This window comes from Meleagris gallopavo, chromosome 1 (genome assembly GCF_905368555.1).
Source record: "Meleagris gallopavo chromosome 1, MGAL_WU_HG_1.1, whole genome shotgun sequence".
In the NCBI taxonomy this organism is placed as follows: domain Eukaryota; kingdom Metazoa; phylum Chordata; class Aves; order Galliformes; family Phasianidae; genus Meleagris; species Meleagris gallopavo.
Window position 1 is genome coordinate 68,720,473 of NC_139404.1, and position 10,789 is coordinate 68,731,261.

General features: G+C 41.5%; 1 protein-coding gene across 9 annotated transcripts in view; it reads right to left on the reverse strand.

Moving 5' to 3' along the window:
- SHISAL1 (shisa like 1) overlaps window positions 1-7,807 on the reverse strand; it is an 81,571-nt gene extending 73,764 nt beyond the window's left edge. Inside the window, exons 1-2 of one of the 9 annotated variants that reach the window (XM_085232703.1) lie at window positions 7,247-7,437; window positions 6,388-6,488 (exon numbers count right to left, since the gene is read on the reverse strand). The gene's annotated coding sequence lies outside the window, so the exon portion shown is untranslated. The other 8 variants (XM_085232709.1, XM_085232749.1, XM_085232726.1 and 5 more) reach the window with 8 other exon arrangements.
- Window positions 7,808-10,789: the final 2,982 nt, after the last annotated feature.

Genomic DNA, 10,789 nt, shown 5'->3' on the forward strand with positions numbered 1-10,789 from the left:
AGCAGTGTCTTAATCAGGGAAATACTGCTATGTCACCACACTTTACAACAGGATCACAACGAATTACTCAATCTCCACACAATCAAAAAAAGATAACAAGGACGATTATACAAAACTTACTTCAGAAACATTGTTCCAATATGAAGAACAGCCCAAACCTAGTTCTCTCATGACTTTTCAGTTCTAGCCCAGTATGTCAATGCTCAGTACTTTCACTAAACCATAGATGCAACTAGTGCTTTATTCATGTTAGAGCTCCTTATGTGTCTGTATCTGTAACTGGAACTTAACACTTGATACAATTAAAAACATATTCAGAAGAATGAGCCATAACATTTTTCCACAAAATGTTATGTTATGAAGTCTGTCCAATAAAGACATAATTGTTGAGTTTCCCATCATCTTGGATAGTTTAAGTTCTCCGTGAAGTCTCATCATGTGGGCTAATGCTATTTCTGCCTTTAGGTTTACATTGTCTTTTATAATTTTACAGTATATCAGTCAATCAGATTTGTATTCAATTCCTGTATTTGGAGATATTTTGTGTGAATAACTTCTCATTTAATCTATTTTGGTAGCATTTCTTCCAAACTACACACCATGGTAATTCCGAAAAGACAAAACAGAAAGAAAAAAGAAAGAGAAAAGAAAGAATGCAAAAATTCATCCTTTACAATGTGGAAAAAAAGCCAGTATTTTGAATGTTATCATGTACTGAAAATTCATGTTTTTCACTCAAGATAAAGTATCTAAAAAGAATAAAATCTCCTTGTAAAAGTTTACCTCTGCAGAACTTTCCCTATGGTTTTGAATAGTAAGATGAACTGTCTTGGAAGTGACATAATGCAAAAGTGACAATTTTAAAGTGTAAGTATTGTTGGTCAGAGGTTGACACTGCTAGTACTGGCTGGGGCAAGAATACAAAAATCTCTCAAATTCTCACAACAAAAAGCAAACCAGCACAAGATGAGAGATTAGCAGATGAAGCATGTTTAACAGTGAAAGAGGTGTTCAAATTTCTACAGGCTGAAAATGGCATGGAAAAATCAGTCCTGGTGTCTTCGTATTTGGGAATGCTACAAAGACAACAAATGTGCAAACTAAATGACCCAGGCAACTACCTCCTTCTACCCTGACAGTTTTGTACAGAAGTTGCTAGTCCTCTAGCAACAAATTAGTGAAATACAGAGATTCTGAAAAGCTTTCATGGAGCTGCAGAGTTGTGCAAAATACATTTTTTTGAATTGCCTTCCTCCAATGGGTTCCAGCACTTCACTTTAGTTCCTCTCAGCCTGTAACTGAACAAGCATCTCTGTTAAGTGAGCCATAGGAATGGCAGCAAGGTAATCACCAAGGATAAGATTAAGAGAAGTAAGGAAAAAAATAAAGAGAAAAAGAAAAAAAAAGTAATACTCAAATGGGAGAGGAGGACAATTGGTTAGGAATATGCCTAAAGTATCACAACTCCAGACAACAGGATGCAGTCCAAAGTTTTTCGTAGTATCTTTCAGATGTCCCCTCCATCAGTGCTGGGCCTTTTCCTTCTCCAGGTAAACAGAAATCCCTCTGCCTTTTCTCTTTTAGGTAGTAAATCCTTTGTGTAATGCCACTAAGTAAAACTTCACTGCTTGTAGATTGTATCAGGACTGGAATTCTAATGTACTGAATAGTGCCCATTAGAATAAGTGTTGTTGTTTTTTTTTTAATCAGTAACATGATCAAGACTCAATTGTTTCTCAGCACAGCCTGAGAGCTGGCAATCCTCCACAGTCCTTCTAGGAATGCCCTGAGGTTTGTTGCTTGCAATGCTTGGTCTGCAAGCATACTACTGTTGAGGGGTTTGAAGCATAAAACAATGCTCACTGTTATGCTCAGTGTTATAGTTTGGTTCTTTATTAGGAAGTTTCTTTCTAGCTACTGAAGTATGTTTAGGAACACAACTTGTTCCTATGGAAATTAGTGAGAATTTTGCCCTTGACTCCAAATAGAACAGGAACAGACTCCCTGTCTGCAACATCAGACAACCCAGCATAAAGTGACAAAATCGTGTGGGCCTGCTAAGCTTCACCGTTGTGAAAAGGTCAGCCTACAAATCAAGAGACTCAAAAGGAGAAGCACGAATGCCACTGCTGGAGCTGCTGCGCACACAGACGTTAGATCTCTCCCTGCTTACCTCCAGAGAACATAGAAAATCAGCACCTTAGCTTCCATCCCGCACAAACTGCCAGGTAGATCCATCTACTGTTGTGCTGAGAGCCTATCATCTGTAGGTGAAGAAATCAAGCAAACCAGCCGTACCATAAAAGCAGCGATGTACTATGTCAGCTGAAGATAAGGCATTCAGATGCAGCATCAGCATCAAAAGGTTGCGATGTCACCTGAAGCACTCAGTGGCTCCTCTGTAGACTTTCTACATTGACAGGGGGGGTACTGAGGTGTACCTGGGGAATACTAGCTGTGTTGCATGCTGGTACTGATTTATTGGGAGTGGGGTGTTACTCCTCCTCATTTCCATTTCGGTGTGCAGTGTATGTGTAGGGTACCAATAAAAGCAGAAATCTGTCTTGTACTGGGGAAACTGCTAATAGGTTAATTTGTCTTTATTTTTCCTACCATTAATACAAAATAAAATCAGATTTAAAGAAAATTAACTGCTCTAAAGGTTGCACTATGCTGTTCTTAGACTTTAAAGATGGTAGTGGATTCTCAAGTCTACAGGTTATTATCTGCCACATCGTATGTTCTGGCATTTAAACACAAACTGTTTGTCATGTGATTTTTGCTTCTCTCTTGAGAGCAAACATCCTGTCTGAATCAGACTTACACCACAGACATTTCCAATCCCAGAAAGATGAGCTCTTTACAACTGAGGCTAAGTAAGGCATGCAGATCATGAAGACTTCATACTGGGGAATCTATAAAAGCCAGCAAATAGCTTTATTTTCTGGGCCTCTGAAAATTGATTGTTTTGTTTGGCATTTCCGAAGCAGTGAGGCAGCCTAGTCAACTCGCTCTCAGGTCTGATTCTACTTATGCCAGGCTTCTGGTGACCATTAACACCACTGTTACTACCCACAGCCCTAGCATCTGCATATATCTTTTGAAATGTCTGTCTTCACAGAGTGCCTTATGCCTTCCTGAATTTTTCAGTCCTTATAAGCTTCCATGCATTCTCTTCTTTCACGTAGGAGTCCATATCACGCTCAGTGTGACCTTGTGAGAAGGAAGTTTTGCTTTTCCCTTCAGAGTTCCTATAAGTTATACTGCAGTGATGTACAAATCAAACACTGGCTGAGTCCTACAGCCACTGAACTCCATTGTCTGAGCAATAAAATTTGGAGGTAACAAATTTGAGCTGATGAATACTTTCATCTGTCTATTTCATAAGTCGGAAAAATGCCAGGCATATTTTAAAAAAATCCTTTGGCTTGTTTCATATTTGTGCCTTAAAATTCTAGTCACTTTGAAATCATTGTACAGAAATCATTAAAAACAAGGCAAATAAATGAAAAGATGGAAGAGAGCTTTTCTAGATCTTCATGTGTTAAAGTTCTCATGTTTAAGAGGAATAAAACGAACAAAATAGAAGAGCTTTACTTCACCTTCCAAAAACTTGCAAAAAATAAATTCCTTGCCTTATTTTATTTTTTCAGCTAGATCCTGACAAAAGAAGTCAACCTATTATCTATGGCAGAAATGTGATTAGTTCAAAAATCAGTTCTTATCTGTAAACCTTTTTTTTAGAAAAGGACCTCAGCCTAAAAGCCCAGTTTATCAGAAATCTCCAATATCCATTAGGAGAGTGATTTTGAAAAGTAAGACCAAACAAAAAAAGTTGTAGCTGGATTTACCCCAAGTATATCATATTTCGAAGTATAAACATTCTTACAGTAGTTTATCGAGAGCATAATTAAGCTCCCAGCTGGAATGATACAGCGACAGCTCTCATACCTGCCTAATGCCATTACTTACTGCTGTTATATAAAGCTGTATGCTTTATAAGCTTGAAAAGGATACTTGGAAACTCATCTGCCTTTCTCCCACCTACAAACACAGGAAAAAGAGAAAGAATGAATAAATAAATAACAGGGATTCTACTTCATTTCTTTAGTGTTCGATTCTGCTGTTGATGAACCTCCTCCACCAACATGCAAATCTTAAATACATGACTGCATTATTTTTACCTCCATAAGTCTAGTACATTTGCCCCGGCAACAAACATACACATACAAGAAAAGCAGGAGTGAGCCACTCAAATTCTAGATCTGTGAACTTTTTCTCCAGAAGTTTTAACAAAAGGAGCAAAAGGGACCCTAGCAATAGAAACAGTTCCTCCATTATACCTTCACACTGATCTGTAACAATCTTACTGCCTCTCAGACAGCAATAAGTGTTCATGCAAACACCTTGGTGACTGATACAGGAAAAATGTAGCCTATCATTTCTCATTATTGCACTGCAGTAACATTTTGCTGCTCCAACAGAGATCTGTCTGGGCACCATACCCACACAAAACAAGATTTTATACTGAAGAACCTACACTCGAAACAAACAAGACTGAAGATAAGTAGAGGGACGATGAATAGAGAAAAGATGAAATAGGGGGATAAAGGAATATGCCCAAAGCAGATCAGTTATAGACAAAGTAGTTCAACCATCTTCTGTATTTACTTTTTTTCCCAAACCACCTGAAGGACTTCCAACACCAGAGAAACAATGCTAAGTTTACTTCTACATGCCAGTAAAGATGAAGCAACATACAGCTTGAGCAATACATAGCTGGGATATGAACATTCCCAGAAGCACTTTAGTTTATTGAAAATATATATATAAGCAGTACATTATAACCAAGTTACATTGGCATAGTAAAATACAGAACCCACATTACCATCTATACCTATGGGTTTAGTCTCTATATCTGTTTGCTTTTTTCTCCCTTTTTCTTCAAACAGAACACCTTTAGCACTATCAGCTCAGACAATTAGACATCTTCAGAGAATAGTATTCTCAAAAGCAACTATAGAAATCATACAGACTTTATAGAAAGAATCTTTCTTGCCACTGTTATCAGTCTTAAGAAATACATATTTACCACCCTCTCATAGCAACCAGGGTCTCAGAACTGAAATGTAATATCTGTCATTCTTACTACTACAAGGAGCTCTACATAAGGCATAAAGCACAGAATAAAACCTGGCTCACTTTCTGTCTACCTGCATTGACTGTGCAGCACTAAGTAGTAAAAATTTAATAGTTCAATATCGAAACATAATTCAATGACAACTAAAGGAGATGAGATATTCAGACGTCATTTCTTTTTCTTTCTTTATGTAGGTTTGTCATTAAGTTTCTTCTCTAGGGCCAGTAACGGTCAGAAAGTCCTCAATTCCCAAAAGATATTTTCAGACAGATGTTTCACTGCCAAGTTGCTAAGAAGACAAGGTCACAGGCTTGATTCTTTAGAATACTTAAGTAAATGCTGGAAGCACAGTTTGCTGATATTAGAGAACACTAATGCATTAGGAATGAGGCATATGTTTTAGCACTTTGCTGAACAGAGCTTGGGATAGGCTCTTCCTCAGGGTATGAAGGAAATGTGTATTTTAGAACGGATATGATTTACTCACTTGAAAGGAGCATTTCAGCAAAGAAATGTACACTTCTACTGAAGCTCCCCTGCTATTCTAACTTACTACTGCTATCATCTCAGATGCTTATTGCCGAACAATCAGGTGCTGTTTAGATTTAGAAATGCATATCCTAAAACATTTACACACTCCTTCTCAATGCTTCTATGAAGAATGCTACATATCAAAACATTTATTGGAAAACTAGGAAAATTGTTTGAATCATTTCAGATGTTTAACTTGACATACAGTTAAAAGTGTGTGCTCATTCTCTCTCAAAAAAAAAAAAAAAAGAAAAAAGAAAGAATAATAATAAAAAAAGCTTTTTAGCACCTCTTTGGTTGCAATTCTAAGACAAGTGACCAAGATTATCATTCAATTCTACAGACTTCTCTTTCTCTACTATTTTATCTCCTTGCTACATATATATTCTTAGTTGATATTCCTACAAATTTAAAACTGCCAAAGAGTTCCATTTCTACCCGAACCCGATACAGTTAACATAAGAAGGCTGTGACTGCTTGTTCACGTAAATGGGATTAGAATTATTGATTTCAGACGGATAATGACAGGACACAGCATCTTGAAGAGGTAGAGCAACTACCCTATGTTAAATAAAGATTGGAATTAAAAAAAAAAAAAAAAAAAAAAAAAAAAAAAGAGGGGGAGGTTTGCACCTAGGTCATTACAGAAGAGGAACACAAAAGATGCATTTACTACTCATAACAAAACGATACGTTCAAATGTAGCAGTACTTCACCTCAGAAGAACCGTTTGCCTGATTAGCTCAGAGCACCACAGGTACCAGCGGGCAGCGTTTCCTCCCGTTAAGACCCCAGAGGTTACAGGGAAGTTAAGGACCTGTGAAGGTCACACCACAAGAAGGTGACAAAGTTACACAAGAAGTCAATAAGCCGATCCTCACCTCTGTGCTGCGGCAATAAACTACAGAGATCCCAGCACAGAGCCGCTCGGGGGGGGGGGTTGAGGGGGGAGGTGGTCAACGACACACAAAGGCAACGAACATCGCACTTCTCAGTACTCGCGGCTTGAAGGAGAACTGAAGCAACTGACGATCCAAACTACGTTTTAGTCCGAGCTTTATGGCTAGAGAAGTAAAACAAACACTAAGAGATCTAGCACAACTCACACTACTGCTCAGTCCCGTCCGTGCATCGTTAAGGAAGGCACCGCAGCCCGGAACGCTGAACTGGGGCCGCGGATCGCTCCGCTTTTATTGCTTGTTTTTCTCCTCGGCGGCAAAACATGACAGTGGTACAAGTCCATCTCACGAACAGGAAAGAGACGAAGGCGGGCAAACAGATAACCCCGAAGCCTCAGAGGGGTCCCGTTGTCATGGAAACGAGTCACCGCTAATGAGCCTTCTAAGACGCGAGCGGTTAATACCTGACTCCCTCAAATCAATATTGACTCACGAGCTCAGCACACACACAACAATCCCGCTGCCAGCAGCCCGGCTCCTGGCCAAACCAACCAGCCGCCCCCGGCCGCTCGCACACCGCATAAAGTTTCCCGAGAGCGGCAGGTAGCGCCCGGGAACCAAAAGGCAAAGCGCAACCCCTAAACAGCCAGAGCACCCCAACGCGCGGCCCGCTCACCTGGCGCCCGGTCGCTCTCGGGGCGCTTTTTCCCACGGTCGTTCGGGGAAGCCCCGGGGGCAGCGCTGGGCCGCTGCCGAGGCGGCACGTCAGAGCCCGAGCCGGGGGACGAGGCTCTCCGGAGCTTCCACCTCCCTCCCCATCGCCCGGCTCCGCGTCCCCGCCCGCGTCCCCTCCCCCGCCCCGCCCCAACCAGTCGCTCTCCCTCCACCTGGGCCGGCTCTCCCACGCGCGGCCCCCGTGTGACGGGAGGAACGCCGGAGAGCCAGCTCCGCCTCTCCCCGCACCGGCTGCCGGCTGCGCTCGTCCCGCCCGCAAACTTCCCCCCGACCGACTGGGAAGGACGGCCGGGCCAGGTGCGTCCCCTTCGACGGGGAACGGAAGGCGCTGAGCTCCGAGGCGGGACGGCGCCTCAGGGCGGAGCCGCCGCCGCCAGCGTTTCTCCTCAGCCTTGCGGGGCGGGCGCCGCGCAGCCCCCTCCTAACCACAGGGGCGGCCTGAAGCGGACGACGGCCGGGAGCTGCTCGCTAACGGCGTGACTCCTGGAGACACAGAGGGTGCGCGCCGGTTTATGGGCTCACTTTGCTAAAAATGGCAAAGCCTCCCTCCGCCCGCCCTTCTCTTGTGCTGCAGTCGCTCGGCCCAACGGGAGGAGACGGCCCTATGCCATTGCCTCGGAATGGTCCCTCGTACGGATTCGATGTATAATAAAAGCTCTCTTTCATGTACACTTTAATGCGTAAACCGTGCAGAGCAGGGAGCCCCGCTGACGCGGTTGCGGGAGCGATGACTCATGCCCACCACATGTACATTATTTACTGTTTGTGGATGGAGCTATGTTAAATGAGGCGGCTGGATAACACAGTCTTCACTCTCTAACTGCTTCCCTACAGGCAAGATCTCTCTCCCTGACATGTTTTGATTGATAGCCCTGGGTGAAGGTATGCTTTGGATATCTGAGCAAGTGAAGTGCACTTTTTGCACAGGTGTTGCACATGGAAAGGAGTGGCTGCAGATGTACCTCTGAAATCGGGCAGCAATATATGCTCTCACTCTCTTCACATCACCAAACTCAGCCAGTTGTTTGAATCTGTAAGCTGAATGATTCCAAACAGAAATCAAAGTCCCCTGTCATCTAGTACCAGCTTTTTGCAGGAGGATCCCTTGTTACACAGCTGCATGAAACTAGGCTATACTGTCCCAGTGGGACTAATTCTTCCACAGACACCAAATAAAACTCCTTATGACTAGATGGGTGCTGCTTTTTTTTCATAGAATAATTACAGAGCACAGGAATGGTGGACCAGCAGTTAATATGTTTGTTGTTTTTCCTACAATTCTGTAGTAGTGCTGATATCTCAGTTTAACTTAACCTGATAGGACAAGAGCAATAAACCATTTTCTATTTCTTCCATTTATTTTTCTTCTTAAGCAGATGGTAGCATGGAACCTCTCCCCGCGTGGATGCAGATTCAAAGCCACTCTTGTGAGGCATTCAGGCTTCAGACATTCCTGTTTCTTTACTGGGCTTCTCTATTAGAATGACACTTTCACTCCATTTCATTGTCCTAAGAGACCAAAGGAAAAGCTTCTTTAAATAAGACACAAATGATTGTGGATTATTTATGCCTATTTCCTAAGGAGCAGACATTGTAGAGTGTGTATATGCATGAGAGGAAAAAGCAGGAGAGAAGGTGTGTATTTTTGACTCTTTTTTGAGGACAGAAAGAAATACTGGACTTTTACTGACATGAGCCTTCAGCTGGTCAGCTCCCAAACCCATGGGGCTGAAGATGCAAATTAGAACAAGAAATGGAAATTAAATTCTGATGAGTGCTAATTCCAAATGCAGCAACCAAATGCCTGTGCCCCAACTGCCTCATCATCATCTGTTCAATGCTGTATAGTTCCTGTGCAGTAAATATAACATTTCTATTTTTTTTTTCTTAAATAGTGACAAGTTTTCCTGCTCTAGCACTGATGTCCCATACAATAAAATCTCTTTAAAATCACAACTTCAATCACTGTGTAGACTTGAAGTACATGCCTTGCTATGGACAGTGATACTAAACCAAAAAGAGGAGAAGTGACTGATGCATCTCTCATCCCTACCTAAGCTAGTGCTGGAACTGATATTAGGATCAAGGTCTTATGGTGTCAGAGCTCCCAGCTAAGCCCAAACTATTTCAAACTTACACCAGTTCATGATTTCAAATGCAGAGTTCTGAATAAAAATACAAAAAAAAAAAAAAAAAAAAAAAAAAGGTTGCACTCCAGGCAGCAATTGCTTGTGACTCTGTAGTATAAAAAAGGCTGTGAATGGGAACCTCATTTGGGCCTTGAGACGATACCATAGTAAATTCACAAAAAAATATATCACTACTAACTGTAGATTTCTTTCTCATCCCAAAACTAGAGGAAAGCACTATTTTAAAGTTCACAACATCTGTGTAGCTAAATTACTATGTTTGTCATGTCCAGAACAGTGATGCTGGCTCACAGATAACTTGGCTCACACGGAAAGTCCCATCCATTAACTCCAATAATGGCAAGATCACACCTCAGGCTTTACAGCACAGGACACTGTGCTGAAGCAGCCGTGACGGAGGCCAAGTGTAATGATTTGCATGCTCGAGTTATATATAAAGATAAGCGTATGTGTAAGCCTTTGTGGGATTGACCCCAAGTTTCTCAGGTTTTCATCACTAAAGATCATGCTTTGCCAAACCCAATAAGGATGTATTGTTCCATCCTTGCAATTCCGTGTGTTTTTACTTTCTATATAACTACTAGCATATACACTGGTTTTTTACTATGCCATGCAAAGGAATCTTAATAATGCCCTGTAAGCACAGAAGTATAGCATATGTCAGTATCAGATTCATTTCTGAAGAGGCTGATTCACCTTTGCAAGTACTTTGAATAGATTTCATTGGACTGTTACGATAGGGAACACACAATGTTTCCACATTGTATTTGGAAAAGAGACTGTGTTCTAGTATTGTTTCAGCCATCTTTTTAACTCATCTTTGAGTATCATCTAGGGGGAACTTCCATGCAATTTTTTGTGAGGCACTTGCATGCTAACAAGTTAAACTCAGGGCATTAGATCCTACCAGATGAGAAGTGTTGACATCTGCAGACAATTAATAATTAGAGTGCTGACTGCCAACAGGGAAGTCCAAACTCAGGTGGTTTGGATGTGGCCCTGGCTACCACATGGTCCTGAATGACTGCCAAAGATGTTTTTCAAAACCAAATGTCAAGGAAATGACTCAGGGATAGACCTTACTATTTCTCTTCAAGCCGTATATTCATGAACATGTGTATGTGTATGTGCAGTTTGCAAGAAGAAACTGATACATAACATGGGTGAGAATCAAAAACACTGGCATATACTTCTGTAAGCTTTACTGGAGCAATGACTTTGGAAGGATTAGCTACAGCTGAAACATTTTGTTACTGTTTTAATTTGGTTAGATTTCTGAAAGAAACATTAAAAAGAAAACAAACATAAAATACCAATGGTAAAACAACACTCGG